The 22,605-nt window shown below is 48.9% G+C and overlaps 1 protein-coding gene and 1 pseudogene across 2 annotated transcripts in view; both read left to right on the plus strand.

Moving 5' to 3' along the window:
* Nucleotides 1-22,605, plus strand: part of LOC138582171 (gametocyte-specific factor 1-like) — a 933,223-nt gene that overhangs the window by 42,660 nt on the left and 867,958 nt on the right. The window lies entirely within an intron of this gene.
* LOC138582301 (creatine kinase B-type pseudogene) lies at nt 6,022-21,871 on the plus strand (annotated as a pseudogene).

Raw genomic sequence — 22,605 nt, forward strand, 5'->3', positions numbered from 1 at the left:
GAGGCTTGTGGAATCGGCTTAGATCACATGCTAGTGGAAGCTGCAGAGTATTACAGTAGTTTTTGAAACTCAAAAGGGACGTCGACAAGGTGGGCCAGTAATACTATCCCTAGTGTGATGTCCACTGTACCCATGGTCCTTCATGCATCGAGGTCCCTCAGATTGTTTTATTCCGCCATTATGGACAGACACTAAATTGCTGAGTTCTTATTCAGCTAACACCATTTGATTGAAAAATAATTAGTTGCTCTTTCTATCCTTTAATCGACTTTCGACAAAATCTTCGGCGGTGGAAAGGACTAGCATCTGACAAAGACCTTGATTTGATGCACCCTTTCGGCCTTGGAAGGCCGCACCAGGCCTTGGCCCACACAATAGGGAGAGCAGATACAAGCATCAGACATCTTACGGTGAGTAATGTATCCCATATATGTTGTGTTCTTTTGGGAATGGGTGTAGTAGTTGAGTGGGAATGAAACAGATGTATCTTTATATGGGTGAAACTAACCTGGGGGGAAGAGGGGGGACAGAAACAGAGGCAGAGATGGAATATAATCAATAAAAAGGGACACTTGGTACTCTGGTGGATGTGTACCACACCAAAACAAATAACCTGTGCTATAATCATATCGTGTAGTGCGGAAGCAGAGGTCAAACGAGCTACTATGTGTGCTCTTTGATCACTCATGGGGCATGCACACCCAAGCTGTTTATACCTCAAATGCCGCCTCTTATAGCTCTTTGTACTCTGCACAAGGCCAAGTGTACCAAGTCTTTTCCAAGGACACATGGTCCACGTTGTAATTATGGACAGATGATGAAGAATGTGACTAAGAACAAGCTGGTTGTGAAATGAGACACTACTTAAGATGGAAGGATGCAATAGGTGGGTGGCTGGAGTAGTGAGCTGTGCAGCGGGAGGCTTACAGGTTTTTTTTTTTGGAAGATGTAGTGGCACGTGTTAAACTGTGGCAGGACATGGGGAAATTATGTGCCAAAATGTACATGAATAGTGAAATATCAGCGTACATGAATAGTGAAATACCAGCGAAGTACAAAGGCCAGCAGAGTGTTCCTTTTGCTTCAGAGGAAATGGCACTATGCCTATAGGGAAAAAAATGTGTTTTAATAAGACGCTCTTCATCCCTAACCTAACCAAAAGCATCTTGATGTAGGTCTACTGGGTGTGTGGACTATTCCCTTCTGAATCTTATCCTCCCACCTCTATTCACCCAATTACCCACGGCCCCTCCTCCACCCTCCTGAAACCTCTGACCCTAGATCCACTCACCCTGGTTCCGATTGACTTATCTCCCCATTGGCACCTTACTACTTTTCCTTCCTCCTTCCCCTATACACCTTTCCCCCTTTATTCCATCTTCTTCATACCACTCTCCTCCCCTGTTATGTGCATTACCAAAATCCTCCCTCCCTGTCGTCATTGCTCCCCCTTCTGCCCCTCTCTCCCCTACCCAGTTCCTCTCCTACTCTCCATCTCCATCTTCCTCATGTCCATTCCCTTCCTCAATCCCCTTCCCCACTCCTCCCACTCCTCACCTACCCCCCTCTCACCGTCCTAATCTTATCTACCCCCCCTTGTTCATCCCTCCAGCCTCATCAACATTGCTCTCTGGAACGCCAGATCCATCTGCAATAAGACTGCTGCTGTCCTGGACATGTTCTTTCGTCTCAACCTTAATTTCCTATGTCTAACCGAAACCTGGATCCCCCTTCACAACTCTACTGTCCCTGCTTCCCTCACCAGCTTCTCTTCATCCTTCTCTCATATCTCTCGGCCTTCTGGTCGTGGCATTGGCCTTCTCTTCCACCCTAAATACCCTTCTTCTGCCTCCTCACCCCCTCTTCCTACTTTCCCTTCCTTCGAATATCTATACAAATGCTTTTCTTCCCCTCATCCTATCTCCTTTCTAATCATCTGTCGGCCTCCTGGCCCCCTTTCCTCCTTCGACTACCTTGATCACCTCCTCTCGCTCATCTCTCCCTCCCCCTCTCCTCGAACTGTACTAGGCGACTTTAATATTCACCTCCCTACTCCCCCTCAATCCTCTCCCTTTTCTCTATCCTTGATTCCTATCGCCTTTCCCCTCTCCCTTCCTCTCCTACTCATTCTTCTGGCTCCACTTTTGACCTTATCTTCAACTCAACCTACCCCTCTTCTATCGTCTCTACACTACCCATCTATCTCTCTGACCATGCTTTACTCTTCTCCTTTACTCCCAGACCCCTTTCACCTTCTCCTTTACCCTCCCCTACCATCTTTTCTCGATGTGACCTTGACCTTCGCGACTTTAATCCCTCTTTTTCGACACTTGCTCTTCCTCTCTTCCCCCACTCCCTGATTTCGCTTCCCTTCCAGCCAGTGAAGCACTATCCACACTTTCCTCTTCTATCTCCTCCACTCTTGATTTACTCTACCCCCTCCTCTTTCCGTCCTACCCGTAAACCCTCTCAACCATGGCGCTCTCCTCAACTTCTCTCCATGCGTCGTCTCCTTCGTCTCGAGCGACTCTGGCTCAAATTACCCTCACTATCCAACCAAACCTCATATTTCTCCTACCATTCTCTAAATGACTCATGCCTTGTCTCTGCTAAACGTTCATACTACTCTAACCTTCTCCACTCAAGCCTCTCACCCTTGCTGTATTTTCCAAACCCTCGCTCGTCTTCTCTCCCCACCTACTCCTGACCCTTCAGCCTCTTCCACCCTTTCACCTTCTGACCTTGCAAACTTCTCCTCCAAGATTCTTCCTACTCGCCCCTATTCCCCTTCAACCTGCATGTCTGACTTCTCGTCCGTCTCCCCTTCTGATGTCTCCCTCCTGTCCAAAGCCCATCCTACATCTACCCCTACTGATCCCTCCCCTCCCTTCTTATCCCCAAGCTACCCTCTTATTCCTTACTTAACTTCCTTCAACATCTGACTTTCCTCAGCCACCTTCCTCTCTGTATTTAAGCATGCCACCATCATCCGTATTCTGAAGAAACCTTCTGCTGATCCCCCTTCTTACCTCCAACTTCCGTCCAATCTCTCGTCTCCCATTCCTCTCTAAACTACTTGAACGCCTCGCCTATTCCCAGCTCTCAGCCTTTGTCACTAATCTTTCTCTCCTACCCCCCTCTCAATCTGGTTTCCGGCCTAAACACTCTCCTGAAACTGCCCTCACATATATCCTTAACCCCCTTCTCTCAGCTCGATACTCTTAAGCAATCCTCTGTCCTCATTCTCCTTGACCTTTCTGCTGCTTTCGACACTGTTGATCACCCCCTACTTTTGTTGATCACCCCCTACTTTTCAACGTTTTCTTCCTTTTGGTTTCAAAGGCTCTGTTCTTAACTGACTCTCCTCTTACCTCTCCTCCCGCTCATTCGCTGTCTCCTGGGGCGGCTGTTCCTCACCTAACCTCCCTTGGAATACGGTGTACCCCAAGGTTCGGTTTGTGGCCCTTTCCTATTCTCTCTACACCTCTCCTTGCCCCTGTTATCTCTTCGGTATTTCTCACCATTTCTATGCTGATGACGCCCAACTCTTCCTTTCTTTCTCTTCCTTCTCCTCTGACCTCCACCTTAAACTCTTCCTGTCTTACTGCCATTAAAAACTGGATGTCCCGTTTTTTCTCTTAATACTGATGAGACTGAAGTCTTGTTCTTTCCCTCCAATACTCTTCCCCCTCCCTCTCCTCCACCTTTCATTCACTTCCCCCCTCTAATCTTCCTATCTCTGCCCACGCTCGCAATCTAGGCATTCACTTTGACTCTCCTTTTCCCACCATATTTTGCTTACCCCCGTGCCTTTCGCCACCACCTGTTCAATATTTGCAAAGTCCGCTCCTCTCTCACCTTCCATGCAACAAAACTTTTAATCTCCTCCCTTATCTTATCTCGCCTCTTCTATTGCTCCTCCCTACTCTTTGGACTACCTGCTTCTCATCTTGCTCCCCTCAAATCTATCTATCACTCAGCTGTCCGTACCTCTTGTCTCCTTGCCCCGCATGTCTCCATTTCTTCTTCGTTCTCCTCCCTTGGCTGGCTTCCCTTTTACTCCCAACTTAAATTTAATTTCCTCTGTCTAGTCTTTAAATCTTTCCATGATCTGGCTCCCCCTTCTCTCTCCTCTTTCTATAATCCCTCCCGCTCCCTCCGTTCAGCTGACCACTTCCTTCTCACCGTCCCCCCTCCACAAGTTCCTCCTCCCGTTTCTGCTCCTTTCATCCCCTAGCCCCCCTGCACTGGAACTCCTTGCCCCTCTCAATCTGCTCTATACCTACCTTTTCCTCCTTCTGCATTTCCCTGAAATCTCTCCTTCTCCTTTCCCACCTCTCATTCTCTCCCCTTCCCTCGAATCTTCCATATGATCCTCTTCCCTCCCCTTATCCTCCCTCATTTTCACCCTTATACCCCTTCTGTTTTTTCCCTCCTCCTTCCCTTCCTCACCCCTTCCCTCACAGATGAATTGCTCTACTTAATTATTGGTTCGATTAATTGATTGTAAATTGCTTCTACTGTTATAATGTTCTATATATTCTGTTATAATGTAAAAGCGCTTGGAGGAAAGCACTATATAAACACAATAAATACAAATGCAATACGCTTGCTTGCACCCCCCGCAGTCATGGAGCGGCGTATGTTCACAGACCTCCTTGCACTCAGCAGTTCCTGACGCCCATTTGACTGTTAATCACCTGCCTGCTGGAGTATCTATTTTTGGCCAACTATCCCCCCAGCCCCTCCTTGCAGAGGAGATTAGAATTGACATGGAACAAACAAACCATGTCCTGGATGGCACAGCTCAGTATTATCAAGATAAATGTCCTCCCCAGATATCTACTTGTTTAAGTCGCTCCCGATCGCAGTGCCACTTTCCTTCCATACCAACATCAGTAGGCAGATGGAAGAATTTCTCTTGGCAGGGGCTCGACCTAGGGTGGCACTCGACACTGGTTAGGCCCTAGCTGAAGGGAGGAGTGAGTTTTCCAGACTTTGAGGCATACTACCGCGCAGTGCAGCTGAGGGTCTTATTATACCACATGGACCTGCAGACAAGCAAGCAATGGGTGGCTATAGACAATGAGGTCCTCTTCCTGGTCCCCTTAAGTGCCTATTGGTCCCTGAGAGGGAAATTTGTTAGGATGTGTTTCTCGCCTTGTTTTAAAGATTCTCTGGGACCTGTGGAGGGAGAATGAGGACACATGCTGGATATCCACATGGCCGTCATCCCTCAAGCTCTATATGGGCACCCACTACTGGGGACATGCTTGCTGGAACTGGAGCAGGCTCAAGACTGGTATGAAGCAGGGTTGAATGGGGCGTGCCAGCTATGGGAGGGCGGCAGGTTGCATACTATATACATACTGGGAGAACTACTGGGTATGGGGTCGCGATCACACTTCTTGTTTCTGCGGTTTATGGGAGCCCTGACTGACACTTGATAATTTATCCTGTTCGAAAACATGTTGGTGGAAAGGGGTCTTGAAGGGGGAAGGATTTCTAAGTTGGAGGCGGCTCCATTAGCAGAACAGAGGGCTAGACTCTAGTGGGAAAACTACTTGGAGATGGAGGTGACGGAGGAATTGTGGGAGCCATGTGTTGACGAAAAGGGTGTCTATCTCTGCCCAACATGGGTTGAATGCCGTCAAGATGCTTCATAGGCGGCAGCTTTCCCTGGTGCGACTGGCCCATATGTATCGCGGGTGGTCCTGCATTGTTGGAAGAACTGTGGAGTGATGGGCACCTATTGCCATGCACAGTGGTCCTGCCCGAAGGTGCAGATGTATTGGAGTGAGGCCCTATCCATAGTTAGCGATTTAGAGGGGATTGAGATGTCCTTGACACCAATTTTGGTCCTCTTCGGGCTGGAGGAGGGGGACAGTGGACATAGGGGCTGGGGGTCACATGGTACGGGGTCTCCTGTTGCCAGCTTGAGTAGCATTGGCCAGGGCTTGGAAGAGTCCTGAGATGCTGAGGGAATGGATGATGGGGGTAGGGAGTAGGCACCTATACGAGATGGAGAAACTCACTGAAATAGTTGGTGAAATGGGCACCGAAGTGCAACAAGAATGGCTGGGAATGATGGTGGGGTAAGGAGGAGGAGGGGGGGGGGAATACATTGCCACATAAGGGAGATGGGTGAGATCTGCGTAGCCTGTAATCTTAAGCCCTAGCAACATTCCCTGACTGGTGGATTGAGGGTACTGTGTAACTTGTCATATGGGGGCACGGTGGCTGGAAAGGTTTTTATCTGAGAATACTGGAAATTATTTGATCTGCGATGCTGTACTTGTGTGTACTGTTTCACCTTTCGTGGTTAAAACATGTTTCTTTGTTCTTCGAAAGTAAAAACTAATACGTTTCATTTTGGGGGGGGGAAGCAGATGTTATAGATGGGGCAGTATTATAGGCCCTTTGTTTAGTTGTCGTATCCAAAATTTGTAGTGAGGTACGTGGGAGGAGCTGAAACAAGTGGAAGATGGAGTCAGAAAGGTACTGTGGTGGAAGTGAGTTGAGCATGTTAACATGGCATAAGTGTTGCCATATTGGGTGTTAAGGGCACATGATGAACGCAAGAAGCAGAGGTCTGAGGCACCTGCGGTGCATAGATAAAGCCAATTGTATTCTGCTGCAGGGCCTGGATGTGGTGCAAATAAAATGTTTTCTGTGGTGAGAGCAGGAAGGGATCCACCCTTTTGAAGGACAAATTCTGGGAACTGGGGCATATGGTTTTGTGATGCCAACGGGCGAGAAGATTTAAAGGAATGGAATGGTTCGCCCAAAAAATGTTATTGCCCAAAAAGATGGACAATAAAACAAATATACTCGCACTAAGTTCCTATGTAAAATTTTGAGCAATTGAAGCTCAAAATGTACAAAAGCAAGCACATGGGGGCATCCATTTTGTGAAATCGATGCCAGCCTGTGCTCGCTTTTGCGGCACTAATGAAGGAAAAGCCAGCCAGCTGTAGTAAACCAAAGCTACCACTGGGTGGCTTTTCCTTCATTGGTTTTTCTTTCTAAGTTTCTCAGGCTCCTCTGAGAAACTTGGAAAGAAAAACTGCAGCGTTTTCAAAACACGGCCATGTTGTGTTTCTGCTTACAGCTGCTTTCCCATTTGGGGCTCTCGTGCTCCCCCACGCGGAGCCCGAGAGCCCCAAATGGGAAAGCAGCTGCAAGCAGAAACACCGCGGCATGCAAACGCAACCGCGTTGTTTCTGCCTGCCTTGGCTTTCATTTTGGGTCTCTGGTGCTCCCCTGTGGGAGCACCGAAGACCCAAAGTGTTAGCCACGGCAGGCAGAAACACAACTCGGTTGTGTTTCAATAACGTTGCTGTTTTTCTTTCTAAGTTTCTCCGGCTCCTCTGGCTCTGAGGAGCCTGAGAAACTTAGAAAAAAACCGCAGCGTTTTCAAACACAATAACGTTGTATTTGTTTGCGGTAGCTTCAAAAGCTACCGCAAACATAAAAACTTAGGAAAAAAAACGCAGCTAGTGCTTTTTTAAAATTAAAAATAGCATACCGAGATGCAGCTGCTGCTTTTCTGCCTGTAGTCTCCGGTCTCCGTCCTGCAAGTCCCAGCACCAATGAAGGAAAAGCCACCGAGTGGTAGCTTTTGTTTACTACAGCTGGCTGGCATTTCTTTCATTAGTGCCGCAAAAGCGAGCACAGGCGGGCATCGATTTCACAAAATGGATGCCCCCATGTGTTTGCTTTTGTAAATTTTGAGCTTCAATTGCTCAATTTTACATAGGAACTTAAAAAAAAGTGCGAGTATTATTTGTTTTATTATTGCCCATCTTTTTGGGCAATAACATTTTTTGGGCGAACCATTCCTTTAAAGCACTACTGTCTTCATGAGTGACCATCTTATTTGGATTACAAGAACATGTATAAACAAATCTCTGAAATGCAGACTACAGAGCTGCTCCCCGGTCACTTCATAACTGGGCACCTGGGTTTGAAGTAGATAAGGGGGGCATTGTCTGGAACGTTTGGGATAGGAGGGACAGAGGGGGATGCCAATACATTTATTACAAGGTCGGGGATGCAGCTTGTGTGCGGCACCATGGCGTCTGGTATAATGAGAAGGCCTATTGTCTTATCAAAGCAGAGTTGCCCTCGCCAGTTTACTTCGAATGTCTGGATTGGAGGGGTGCACATCACGGTCTTGATTTATTAATGTTCTATGTTCAACCAATCCTGTACCTGGATTCAATGGTGACGATGTAGTGGGCCACGTGTCTGGGGGAATGGGTTGGTGTGACCAATCGGCGAGGGACTACAGGGAGGTAGTTGCATGTTCTATAGGTGTTAGTCAATGAGTGATAACATTGTAACCTATTCAGATTTTGCAGTTTACTGCTATATAACCTGTAACGGGTATTTGCAAGCTCTGTCAGTTTGGTTATATGGGACCACCCAAGACCTTTTTGCATGCAATAAACCTTGTTTTCCCTTGCAAAGATGTGCAGTGATTATTTGGCCTTTTGAATTATTTTACCAGGTTTTGGGTTGATATTCTCTTTACAGATCATTGTATCCGCTGTTGGGAGCTGGAGGAGCTTCTGCAAAGATTTGCTGTCAGATGAGATTGTAGATTTACCTTCCATTCCCAATATTCACGCCAGAGGTCCCTTGTCCACAGAGGAAAAATCTCTGCATATCAATGTTTTCCAGGCCAGGACAGTATACTGGGCCTTGAAGTCTTATTTCTTTTTTTTTTTTTTTTCTGAACCATCTTCAGGGAAAATGGTGCATGTGTTCACTGACAACACAACTATGTTCAACATCCGAAAACATCATCTGAGCCTAATGTTGGTCCCTCTTTTCACCTTGTTGCCGGTTCCCTCTGCAGAGAGCTATACTCCAGCCATGAATTTGAGTTTCTCTAAAGCCAAGTCGCATCCCACTTTTGAACATAGGAGAAGCCAGAAGTGCAACTGTTCACCACCAAGAACTTCTGTAACTTTTTCACCAGCAGATTCCCTCAGCCACCCAGGGAGATATGTTCACACTTCGGTGGAATCGGAGTTTCTATATGCTTCTTTCAATGTTTCTACTCTCCATCGCCCCGAGAGTCCTCTACACAGCCAAACTGTAGCTGTGCAGACTGATCCTTGTGGCACCAGCGTGGCCAACAGTTCTGGGAGCTTCTCGCTCTCCTGTCGGCCTTGCTATCTTGCCGGTGCACAACCTGCTTTCCAGGAACAAGGGCAAGGTACTCCACAACGTGTCATCCTCACAGCCTGCCTCTTACCGCCCTAGAATTCAACCACATCAATATGTCCCAGAACTACATGCATGCCCTCTCAAAGGTTGTAATTCTTCCACCAGCTCCTGTTATAACAAATGGAAGAGGTTTGGTGTTAGTCACAGGGTGGGTGGATGCTCTTTACTTCCAACTGAGGCAAATTTTGCCTTACTTCCAGCGGTCTTGCTCATTCTTCCATCAATGTTTATTTTGCTGCCATTTCCTGTGCACATCCATGGGGCTATGGCTGTGGTTGTGGAGTGGTGACACATTTGAGTTGACTTTCCTCTTGTACGCCAGGATTCCTTTTTTTTTTTTTTTTTTTTTTTTTTAACCGAACGCCCCCCTCACCCTCCTGATAAATGGGGCCCCATTACGAGCCAATGAATAAGGCTAGTATTCTCCTGGAAGGTGGCCTTTGTATTTTCCATCGCCTCAGCCAGGAGAATAGGTGAATTTCAGGCGCTCTCCCCGCAGCCATTTTGCCTACCTTTCCCACAAACACAAATTCTGTTGACCAATCCTATATTTATGCCTAAGGTACTATCCTCATTTTCACCACGAGTCCGTGGTCATGCCGGTCCTATTCAGTTTTCCAAGGGCAACTGCTGAACATGCTCCACTCCCTGGAGTAATAAAAGCACTGTTGATCGAACCAAGACTTAAAAAATCATTGCAACTTTTTTGTTGCCTTTGCGGCTAGCTGCTCCGGAGTAGTCCTAAAGCTTCCATTTTCAGAGGGATATCTGCTTGTATATTGCTTTCTGCCATTCGCTTGCTAACCGGATGCTTCCTGGTCCGCCCTGTGCATTGTTTTACGAAAGCATTCTTTTACTGCTACTCTTCTGGAAGGAGTGCTGCTGTCGGACATCTTCAGAGTTACTAAGTGGAGGTTTAGACACACCTTCAAGTTTTACTGCATTGAAAGATGCTCTGCGGAGGAGTTGGACAGGCAGTCTTTCTAAACCTGATTGCTTACGGTGTGCAATCTTCCTCCTCCTGAAATACATGTGTATGCTTATTAATGCTTTTATTCTTTACAATCTATTCAACAGCATGCAAGTCTATAAAAGAGACCAATGCTGGAGAACGGAAGTTAAAGGGATATAATATATTCCTTATTTACTGCCTAAAGGCCTGAAAACGGGAAAATTGGCAAATATTTGTGCAAGCTGTACGTTTGAACACGACTGAATTCTGGAGAATTGTTGCCTGTACATTTGAGCAACCTTCTATAGCTCAGGGTAGTAGTTGGTCTCCAAACATTTTACCTCTATATACATCTCAATCTTGGGAGTACCTGATGCGCCCATCTGAGATTTATAGAGGTGAAATGTTTGGAGACCAATTACTACCCCCTGAGATATAGAAGGCTGGTCAAATGTACATGCAACAATTCTTCAGAATTCAGTCGTATTCAAACTTTGTCAAGTTGTAAAGAACCCGGCACAGATTTTGATTCCCCTGCCTAGCCCCCCCCTCACCGGTTTTATTTAAATACAATAACATGGTTCTGTGTTTACTAACAGTTTTAATGTAATTGTTGCACAACGCTTACTCCTGAGGAGTTGTAAGAGAGCAGTTCTTATGAACATAGTCAAGGGTGATCGAAAAGATCGTAAATGCTATATATTTCCCTTGATTCATCAGCCAAATGGTTTGGCAGCATGATCTACAATAGTGAGGGATTGGGCTATACACACTGATAAGAGTTTGCATTCTGGGAGGAAGTGGAAACTATGAAGCGGACCTTGAATCTTGTACTCATTCTTGATGTAGTTTGGGTAATATGAGCACTAATTACCTGGGGTTCATGGGCCGGGGGGTCAGTGTTTGATTGCATTAACCAGCGCAAATGGAAACAATTGCTCTTAAGCCCTATCTGCCAGGGTTCGTTTTGACCAGTTGTGCAATCTGATTTGCTTTTTCATCAACCTGCGAAATCAGACCGGGATGCATATTGGCCACCCTTTTTATATAACTTTGGGTAACTCCTTAATCCCAGAAGCCTTACATGATCCTTCTTTCACACCATTCTCAACCGGATGTTCTTTACTTGCTTACCCTTTTTTCTGTTCTCCTCACTTCTCTTCCCTGCACTCTACACTCCAATTCTGTGCCGATGTTGCCGCTTTCCTCTACCATACCTCTTCTCTTCTCTCCCACTACACTCTGCATCTTCCACATTCACCCTCAAATCACTTTTCTCACCCTGCCTTTATGTTTACCAGACAAGACTCTCCTTGAGCAGGCTTTCTGTAACTCTTCTATGCCATCCTTCTCCCCCCACACATGCCTGATCTAGTATCTCTGCTTGCGCTGTTGTCCCTTGGACTCACCCAAGCTGCTTTGCCTGTTCCCTTTGATCTTCCTCCCCTTCCATTGACTGTCAGCCTCTGCTCGTTTTCAGGCCAACCTCTGACTTGTTATGCCCAGGGCCTCTGTTACAGCGATGGAGAAAGATTAAAATGCCAATTAAGCTCTGTACTTTTTCGAATGCGAGTCTGAAGGTGTGCCACAATGGAGAGTTGCAACCCAAGTTCCTTACCACAGTTCATGTCCTTCGTAGGATTAGCATTTTAATTACCTGTCTACCGTGAGGGACGCTCCACCGGCTTGCTGTTTACTGTCGGCTCACAAGTACGCTGTGTGCTCAGTTCTCTGCCGCATGGGATTCTGGTCTTGGTGGTCCTGAAAAGCAACTAACGCTGGCGAGCATGTGGTATGGCAAGATTTGGATGATCTAAAGTGGTACTTTGCAAATGTAGCCAGGCACATGGTGATTGGGACAGATGGACTTCCAACTCCCTCACTCTGCCTCAGGCATCCTTGGCTCTTGAAACCTCTCTGGTAGGCCTCGTAGCCAAGGTAGATTGGGATGCCTATTCCCCCTTGATGGGGTCATTTCTCTTGACACTGTCACAGTGCATTGTATAGAATTACTCCAGATTCACCAAAAACAGATGGCCGGAATTTTTCTGCCCTAGCATATGATGTCCGCACAACACTAGCCTTACAAGTGCTGGTCAATGGGTATGTGGAATATAAGGCTATTTTCGACCTATGCCTAAACGCAGGTAAAGCACTGTGACACACGTAGGTCTGCAGAATGAAAGATTGCCCTCATTAACTGTGATGGGAGGGAAACTAAAGTGGGTTAAGTCATTCTACCATCTAGGGATTCTTTTTTTCGAGCATTTTTACATTGGGGCCTGCTTACTGTTAGGGAGAATTCTCAGAAATGTGCTAATTCCCTCCACCTTTGAGACCCCCAGCAACTTTGATGGATTTTGAGGACTTTATTTTTTTAACCTGGAGACACACTCCCCCCCTCATGTATTTTTGTGATTGTTGAACACTTTCTTTTGGTTATGGAGCCTGACAAACCCCATAGGCATCATATTTTACATCGTCACACAGCACCTTTAGTGCAGTGACACAGGGAAGTCTCAGATTTCCCAAAGGTTTGCATACCTTCTCTTGGTTAAACTGTTTCCAAGAGCAGTAAAGTGAAATTGACTTTGCTTACATGTGTAACTTTCTAGACCCAGCACACACTATCTTACAATAGGGTGCTGGAGGGATTACTTAGTATCCCCTTTGTCTAGCTTCTTGTAACATTTTTTTGTTAACCCTTTCCTCACTGAATCGCTGGTGGCAGTGGTTTCGTTTTAACTACCGTGGTGTGAATTTACTGTGGGCTGCGTTTGCAACTACAGTAAAGCACCCATGGGTGCCATTTTTGTCAAAATGGCCCGGTCTTCTTTTTTCGCCATTTCTTTGTGGAAAGGTCCTTCTTGAGAATTACTCTGCGCGCCAAACCAGGTTTGGTCCCATTGTTCACTTTGCCTTTGGCGGATTCCCAAGAAAAGCCAGCCTCTGGCTCCAGGGTGTCTTAGGCAGGAAGTGAGGGAGGTGCCCGAACTCCGTGATTAGTCTCCTCGGAGACCCAAATGCTCTCTGTGGTGATTGGCCGGCTGACTGTCCGGCAAGGATAGCCACCCTGCTGGGTGACTGACAGCTAGGCTGGAATGAATGGTAGAGAACTGAATAAAAGGCAAGGCGTTTGGCTTGGAAGGCAGTCGACCATTGGAGGAAGGAACCGAAGAAGAACTTGAAGAGGACGCCTGCTGCAACTCCTGGACCGTTGGTTTGCCCGGTGAAGCCCTGCTGCTGTGCTGAACCTCTGAATTCGTATCGACAGTGAAGCCCCTGAAAGAACTTCTCCCTTTGAGTTGGTGGCACCAGTCCACTTCAAAGTAAGCCACCTGGACATCCATCGCGGAGCTGGTTGAATTTCCTGAGTTGCTGCTGAAAACCGTATAGCCAGGGAGAGGAACACCAGATTGTTTGTTGCTTTTAAGCTGGCCTAGAGCTCCAGGAAGATCCTCCGGACTCCCAGGAAGCAGGACTGACTGAGCCTGAGCCCCCCCCAAACATAGTGCAGGACCCCAGAAGCAAGGAAAGTCCCTCTCGACAGCCAGGAACTGCAATGTTGCTATTTGTGGCCACTGAATGTGAATTTTGCCGGTTGCGAGTTTTAACCGCCCCAGTGCAGGAGTTCCCCCGACGTCCTCTTGTGCCCACGACTGAGACCCAGGAACATTAAGATCTGCAGAGCTGCACAGGAACAGGAGTCATCTGCTGCTTCTTTTCTTTTTTTAAAAAGTACTGTACAAAGTCTAAGAGGTCTTACCTCTTGCTGTAGAGTTGCTTGCATCTTCTACTACTCGTCTAATCAGCTTGTGGCTCTACATTTGATTCTTCTTTTCTTCAAAGACTTCTAAAACATTGTGCAAAGACCTTTTCATGTACCTACCAGTAGTGCTTCATCGTATATAATACTTTTTGCCCATTGACTTTGGCCTAGCCTACTGTACTGAATGACTCTTCTTAGGGGCCTGGGGGGAATCCGAAAGTAATTGCCTGCTTAAGAATATTTGTGGTCTATTGTATGGTCTAACCTTGTCCTTTGACTTATTACTATATGATCCTAAATGCAACCGTGAGATATTAATGTCCCCAGCACCCTAGCAATTGAAGTCATCTGAGGGTGTAGGTAGTGTCTGTGGGCCATCCCAAAAGGGTACCTACTGATTTAGAGATATTAAGAGTGTGTATTTCATGAAGTGTATTTGAGTGTTACTGTTATATTGCTCCATTCGAGGGGATTGGGTCCTCCGACGTATTCCATATCTATGACATGTAATCACCACAGCTGTGCTGTTTCGGAAACTTTTCCGGCGTCTGCGTCCTGCGTCGATGACGTCGATGCGCCGACGTCGAGGACCTCATCCGACGTCATCCGATGTGATAAGTAGGACGCACGACGCCCGTAGCCTCAGTTCCGTTTTTTCCGCGAACGTGTTGCTTCGTGTTTCTCGGTTCTAAGCCTCGACTCTTTGGAGTTCTGTTATTTCTGGTTCTTCGAACCTGTTCGTTTGTGAATTTCCTTCGGACGATGTCTTCCACTTCGTCTTCAAACCCGCGTCCGGGCTTTAAGAAGTGCGGGGAGTGTGGGTCCAAGATGTCGGTGACTGACTCGCACGACGCCTGCCTCTGGTGCCTCGGGGAGGCCCACGACACGGATGACTGTATCGACTGCCAGTCGCTCACGTCCAAGGCCTTACGCGAACGTAAGAAGAAATTGTCGGTAGGTCGGGTGTCCAAGCCCCGGAAGTCGAAGTCGGCGGGGCTTTCGACAGATGATTCGAGGGGTGACTCTCAGCGTCATCGTCGGTCTTCTTCTAGGAGTCGGTCTCGCCACTCCTCAGCCTCTTCGAGGCATTCTCGGAAGCGCCGACACCGGTCGCCTTCCAGGTCCTCTTCAGAGGAATCTGCCCGGCACGTCTGTTACCCCACCAGCCGTGCGACGCCGGAGGAATGGGCTTCCTTCGGGAAGAAGATGTTGGCGATTCTTGAGTCGCAGGGTACTCAACCGTCCGCGCCCCCGAGTGGGGTCGGCCGTGAGAGGTCGAGAGCCACCGCTCGCAAGAGTGGTCGGCACGAGTCGCGGGAGAGGTCCCGTTCGGACAAGGAGGCTCGTTCTCGCCGTACCCGTTCCAGGTCCCGGTCCTCGACGCGATCGAGACCGTGTGCACCTGTGATGTCTTCGAGGAAGACATAGACGTCTAAGGCGTCGAGGGCGTCGACAGGCTTTCTCGAGGCTCCGGCTCCGAGGAAGTCGTCGAAGCCGTCAACGATCAGGTCGTCGAGGGACACGCTCGGGGCTCCGGCTTCGAGGGCTGTGTCGACGCCGCCGATACTGGAGGCGCTGCATCTGACGTCGACGCCGATTTCCTCGACGCCGACCCTCTCGGCGTCGTTGCCGGTTTTCTCGACGACGGCGCCGATTCGCTCGACGCCGTCGACGCCTTTCGCGTCGGAGGTGCCCCGTGTCTCGGGTGTACCCCCTAGGAAGGCTCTGGCTAAGAGCAAGCACTCTCGGGTGCCTTCTTTTCGCCACCTGGAATATATTTCAGAGGCGGATGAGGATTCTGATGGCCTGGTTCCTCGTCAGGTGCCAGATGACATTGTCTCGGGCCATAGTCAGTTTGACGATTTGAGGCAGTCTCTGCATGATGCCAGTGGACTGGACACCTCTCCGGAGGTGGAATTTTGTAGGCCTGAGCCTGGCTCCCATGCCGATTCCTCGTACCGGCGCCTTATGGCTAGGGTTTCTGAGTATCTGGGATGGTCTGCTCCCCCAGGGGAGTTTGTGCAGGATGACCTGACGGACATCCTTGATGTTGGTCCCCCAACTGACCCGGTACTGCCGTTCCATATGGCTTTACAGAGAAGGGTGGCGGCGGCTTGGACTGCTCCGGAGAGTCTCCCGGCGGTGGGCAAGTCCTTGTCGCGTAAATACCGTCCAGCCAGTAGCGACCCCTGCTACTTGACCAGGCACCCCACTCCGGAAAGTTTGGTGGTGCAGGCGGCCACGGCCCCGGCAAAGCAGGCGTCGTACCCTACCATCCCTCCTGATAGGGACGACAAGCGTTTTGATGGCTGGGCGAAGAAAGTGTTTTCTTCTGGTGGTATGGCGCTTCAGGCGGCCAACTCCGTTTGTGCCTTGTTACGTTTCACGCACACTCTGTGGAACTGTGTTGCGTTAGCGGCTGAACATATTCCCGAAGGGGATGAATGGGATGGTTTCCTTGCTATGGTCCAGGATGGTAAGGATGCCATGTGTGAGTCCGTTCAGTCGGGTCTGGACTTGGCTGAATGCGTCAGTAGGTCCATGGCGGCGAGCACCGTGATACGCAGGTTTGCGTGGTTGCGGAAGTCGGGGTTTGCTCCTGATGTCCAGTCCCGGCTCCTCAACATGCCCTTTGACGGTGAACACCTTTTTGGCAGCAAGGCTGACGAGAGCCTTGAGAGGTTGCAGACCTCAAAAGCTGCAGCGAAGTCGTTGGGCGCTGCAGTTTGCCAACCTCCGCCTTTTCGTCCTAGGGGACAGCAGTGGAGGGGTGGTTCCTTTCGCTATTACTCGTCCTTCAGTAAAGCGAGAGGGGCTGGCAGTCAAAGAGGCCAACGCAGGGGTACCAGAGGTGGACGACAGGGTACCCGTGGTGCCAAGGCCGCTCGGGCAGTTGCCTCTTTGCCCTCAGGTAACGCCGCAGCCGCTCCTACTCAGTCATGAGGCCATGTCCCATGGTTCGCCGGTTGGGGGAAGGCTGGCGCAGCATCTTGTAGAGTGGCAAGCCATTACTTCAGATGTTTGGGTTCTGGAGATCATAGCCCACGGCTACTGTCTTCCCTTTCGGCACAGGCCTCGCGACAATCCACCGGGGAACCTCTCTTTGAAGTGTCCGGATCCGCTCCTTGCGCAGGAAATTCAAGCCCTGCTGGAGAAAGGCGCTATAGAACTGGTGCCTGTAGCGGAGAGGAACAAGGGATGGTATTCCCCTTATTTTTTGATTTCCAAGAAAGACGGGGGATTGAGACCCATCATGGACTTGCGCGGTTTGAACAAACTCCTCAGGAAGGACAAGTTCAAGATGGTTACTCTCTCTCAAGTCCTCCAGGCCCTTCAGCTTCAGGACTGGTTGGTGTCACTCGACCTCAAGGATGCTTACTTCCATGTGCCGATCCATCCCAAGCACAAGAAGTACCTGAGGTTCGCGGTTGGCGACTCGCACTTTCAGTTTCGGGTCCTGCCGTTCGGATTGACCTCCGCCCCGAGGGTTTTCACCAAGCTCATGGTGGTGGTGGCAGCGCATCTCAGGCAAGGGGGGATTCACGTCTACCCCTACCTGGACGATTGGTTGATCAGGGGGAGCTCTCCCGAGCAAGTCCTGGATCATCTGTCCGTCACCTGCCACTCCCTTCACAGGCTGGGCTTCTCCCTCAATTTAAAGAAGTCCCATTTGACGCCAACACAGAGGCTCCAGTACATCGGAGCAGTGCTCGACACTTCCCTGGGGCAGTGTTTTCCTCCCCAGGTGAGGGCTCTTCACATTCAGCAGATGGTGCACAAGTTTCAGCATGCCCAGACGCTCCCAGCGTTCGAGTTCTTGAGGTTGCTCGGCCTCATGGCATCCTGCATTCTTCTGGTGCCAGAGGCTCGCCTGCGCATGAGATCTTTGCAGTGGGCACTCAAGACGCAATGGTCACAGTCCTCCGGCAGGATGTCGGACCCGATTCAGGTGCCGCCCTCGGTCGCCCGGGACCTTCTGTGGTGGGCCGTCGAAGGCAACTTGATGAAGGGGGCTCCGTTTTGGCTTCCCTGGCCGGAGGTGACGATCGTGACGGATGCATCCCTCGCGGGATGGGGAGCTCATGCCAACGGGCTGACAAGTCAGCGGTCGTTGGTCTCCGTCGGAGTCCAGACTCCATATCAATCTGTTGGAGCTGAGGGCCGTCAGGCTAGCCCTGAAGGCTTTTCTGCCGACTGTGAGAGGAAAGAATGTCCTGATCCTGACGGACAACACGGTGGCCATGCACTACCTCAACAAAAAGGGGGGGGCAGGGTCACTTCCTCTGTGCAGGGAGGCGATGCAGCTCGAGTTCTGGGCCATCCAGCAGGAAGTTTCGATCTCGGCAGTTCATCTGGCCGGAGTCGAAAACGTGACGGCGGACGCTCTGAGCAGGCAGAGCGCGATCTCTCACGAGTGGGAGTTGGCTCAGGAGATTCTCCTGGAGATCTTCGCCCTTTGGGGGACCCCTCAAGTGGATCTCTTCGCCTCCAGTGTCAACCGGAAGTGCGAAAGGTTTTGCTCGCGGGAATTTCCTCCAAAAGGAGCCTTAGGAGACGCGTTCGTGGTGGAGTGGTCATTCCCGCTGCTGTACGCGTTTCCTCCAGTCCCCGTCATCCCGCAAGTGCTGCGGAGGTTACGGAAGTTCGGTTCCCGGATGATCCTCATTGCTCCGGCGTGGGCTCGGAGGACGTGGTACCCGGACCTTCTCGACTTGTCCATCTGCCCTCCACGTCGTCTTCCCTACCAAGACGATCTGCTCTCACGGGAGGGGGGTCTGGTTCTCCATCCAGAGGTCAGATCCCTCAACCTTCACGCTTGGCTTCTGAAAGGTTGAGGTATAGGGATTGGGACCTCCCTGAAGACGTGATGGAGGTGTTGCTTTCGGCCCGAAGGCCCGCAACTAAGTCTCTGTACCGTTGCCGTTGGCGTAAGTTCTGCGACTGGTGCAGAGTTCGGAATGTGGATCCTTTTGCATGTGACATCCCTATGGTTCTGTCCTTTTTGCTTTCTTTGGCCCACAGGGGCTTGCAAGTGGGTACCATTAAAGGTTACCTGGCGGCGCTGTCCATCTTTAAGTGCTCGTCTGATGAGTGTTCTTACTTTAAGATCCCTTTAATTTCACAGTTTCTAAAAGGGCTCACTAATGTGTTCCCTCCGTCACCTTTCCTGGTACCCGGTTGGGATTTAAACCTTGTTCTTGGGTTTCTTATGGGTGCTCTGTTTGAGCCTTTACATTCTTGCTCTTTGAGGCTGTTAACTCTGAAAACAGTGTTTTTAGTTGCGGTTACTTCCGCTCGCAGAGTGAGTGAGTTACAGGCACTTTCAGTTAAGCCACCCTTCACTGTTTTCCACAAGGACAGGGTTGTCCTTCGTGTTCGTCCTTCTTTTCTTCCGAAGGTAGTGACGGAATTTCATTTGGCCCAGAAGGTTGTTCTTCCGGCATTCTATCCTCCTCCGCATCCTGGTAAGGAAGAGGAGAGGCTCCATAGGCTTGATCCTAGGAGAGCTTTAAGCTTTTATGTTTCACGCATGTCCCGGGTCAGAGTGGACGATCAACTCTTTACTGGTTACGCTGGAAAGCGTTTGGGGCAAGCTGTGACGAAACAGACTTTGTCCCGCTGGATTATTTTGGCCATCTCGGAGTGTTACCGCTTGGCGGGTAAGGACCCACCGGCTGGCTTGCGGGCCCATTCTACCAGGGGTGTGGCTGCATCTACTGCGCTGCAGAGGGGTGTTCCTATTCGCAACATCTGTGATGCAGCCACCTGGGCTTCAGTACATACATTTGTACGGCATTATTCCCTCTATTCCATCAGAGGGCAGGATCTGGCCTTTGGCAAGGCGGTCCTTTGCTCTGCTATTTGATTGGCTATTGTTAATTTGTTTCTAAATTCTTTCCCTCCTCCTTGTTTTGGTACTGCTTTGGGAGTCTGTCATAGATATGGAATACGTCGGAGGACCCAATCCCCTCGAAGAACAAGTTACTTTCTTACCTGGTAACGTTCTTTCGATGGGATGGTCCGACGACGTATTCCATATCGCTCCCGCCCTGCCTTCCCCGCTGCAGAATTTCTTTTGCGATTGCAGCTTACGTTCCGCAAGGCTTTGTGTCTGACTGGCAGTTGACTTATGTCACACGTTCTGGGGGAAAAAACTACAACTGAGGCTACGGGCGTTGTGCGTCCTACTTATCACATCGGATGACGTCGGACGTCGGAGGAGGTCCTTGACGTCGGCGCATCGACGTAATCGACGCAGGTCGCAGACGCCGGAAAAGTTTCCGAAGCAGCACAGCTGTGGTGATTACATGTCATAGATATGGAATACGTCGTCGGACCATCCCATCGAAAGAACGTTACCAGGTAAGAAAGTAACTTGTTCTTCTGAAGGTTTATTTTAACTGACTGATAAATTAATAATTGCTTATTCAAGAAACCTTGTGTAAAAGTTTATTTGATTACTTGTAACTGTAGATCTCTGTGTAACTCCACTACAGCTCACATTGACCCCTCTTGAGGGCAGCCTGGCTGCTCAACACGCTACGAAAACTGTGTAGTAGCTTATACCAAAGGTTGGGTTTTCTATACCTGTAGTCAGTTGTTTGTAGTGTTCCCAGAGGGTACTACATAAAAACTTTGCCCAACACGTACATACCATCAATCCTTCATACTGGCTTAGGTGATGGGTGCTCTTAAGACTTAGGTGGATGACCACTTCAAGAAGGGGGCTGAGGTGGACTCATGGCATCCGCTGGGATTCATCACATACACGTCCCACCTAACAACTCGAAACCAGCAAGGAGAACAAGCTGAAGTTCCCCGTGGAGGAAGAGTTCCCCGACCTGAGTGCCCACAACAACCACTTGGCCAAGGTGCTCACCGTAGCCCTGTGCAATGAACTGAGGGTCATCCGGATGCCCAGTGGTTTCACTGTTGATGTCATGCAGACCGGTGTTGACAATCCAGGTCACCCCTTTATTAAGACGGTGGGGTTGCGTGGCCGGAGACTAAGAGTGCGATGTCTACAGGGCACTCTTCGATCCCAACTAGGACCGACCTGGCGGCTACTGCCCCACTGAGAAACGAGACTGATTTTAAATCCTGCGCACTTGAAGTGTGATGACCTGGACCCCAACTATGTAATCAGCTCACGTGTCCACACTGGCAGAAGTATCCATGGTTTCTGCTTGCCCCCTCACTGCTTGCGAGAGGAAAGCAGTTGAGAAACTTTCAGTTGAAGCTTTTGCCAGTGTGGATGGTGAACTTGCAGAGAAGTACTACGCCCTGAAGAGCATGACTGATGAAGGGCAGCAACAGCATATCGATGACCACTTCCTCTTCGACAAGCCTGTCTCCCCTCAGGCTGTCTGCTGCTCGCTTCTGGAATGGCCCGTGATTGGCCAGATGCCAGAGGAATTTGGCACAATGATCACCAAGCCTTCCTTGTATGGCTTAATGAAGAGGAGCATTTGAGGGTGATTTCCATGCAGCAAGCAGGTAACGTGAAGGAAGTGTTTGAAAGGGTTCTGCACTGGGTTCACCAAGATTGAAAATCTCTTCAAAACAAAAGGCTACCAGTTCATGTGGAACGAGCACCTTGGCTATTTCCTCAACTGCCCGTCTAACCTTGGCGCACTGGTCTCCGTGCCGTTAAGTGAAACCAAAGCTGCGAAAACATGCAAAGTTTGGAGACATCCTGAAATGTCTGACTCCATAAACGTGACACAGGTGGTGTTGACACTGCTACAGTGGGATCAGTGTTCGACCTTTCCAATGCGGATCGCTTGGACTTCTCTGAAGTGGAACTGGTAGAGATGGTGTTTGATGGCGTTAAGCTGCTGATTGATATGGAAAAGTACTTGGAGAAAGGAGAATCAATCGATTGCCTCATCCCAGCTCAGAAGAGTGTATAGCACAACCATTCCATGCTCCTTTATTGAATTATAAAAGCACTCCGAAAACCTTGATCAAAGGCCCACATTAGTAACACCATAGGGGAAGTCTTCCGTCTGTTGCTTTAGAGGTTTCTTTTTTTGACTGTTGAATTGTCACTGAAAATAGTATTTTGGTCTGAAATAAGAAAATACAAAAATAAAGACTGGTGGATTGTTTGTGGCTTTACTCTAGACCCAGTACTTTCAGTCTATCCTGAAAAATGAATCCCTGTTGCAAGTTGTGGCACAGAACTTTGGATTTGTTCTCCTAATCAATTCTTACAATCTTAACTTGGTCTGTCAGCGGGCCCCAATTCGCCTTGAAATTGGTCTCTGCTTATGTGCATGGTGTCTTTACTAAAATCTCACCGATAGCTTTAAGGGTCTGAGATTAATGGCAATCTCATCCTTTGCAACATACTAGACTGTTGGCTTTTGTAGCTTATTGCTACAATATATGAAACAAATTGCCCAACCTGTGGGTCTATACTTTTCAGGTCCTGCTGTTGGCTACACATGAAAAACGTTTGCAATAGTGTGTACTTGTAAGAATGGAGAGTTAATATTGTTTTATTATTGACCTCATTTTTATTCTGCTCTTATTTTGCTATTTTTACTGTAACTTCGATAATTGTAGGCCCCAAGTTACCTTACTGTTTTTACCCTCTGAACCTAGGCATCAATACTATGCTTAACCACCTTTTGGCTTACTG

This window comes from Ambystoma mexicanum, chromosome 3q, assembly GCF_040938575.1.
Source record: "Ambystoma mexicanum isolate Mex_15411 chromosome 3q, UKY_AmexF1_1, whole genome shotgun sequence".
NCBI lineage: Eukaryota > Metazoa > Chordata > Amphibia > Caudata > Ambystomatidae > Ambystoma > Ambystoma mexicanum.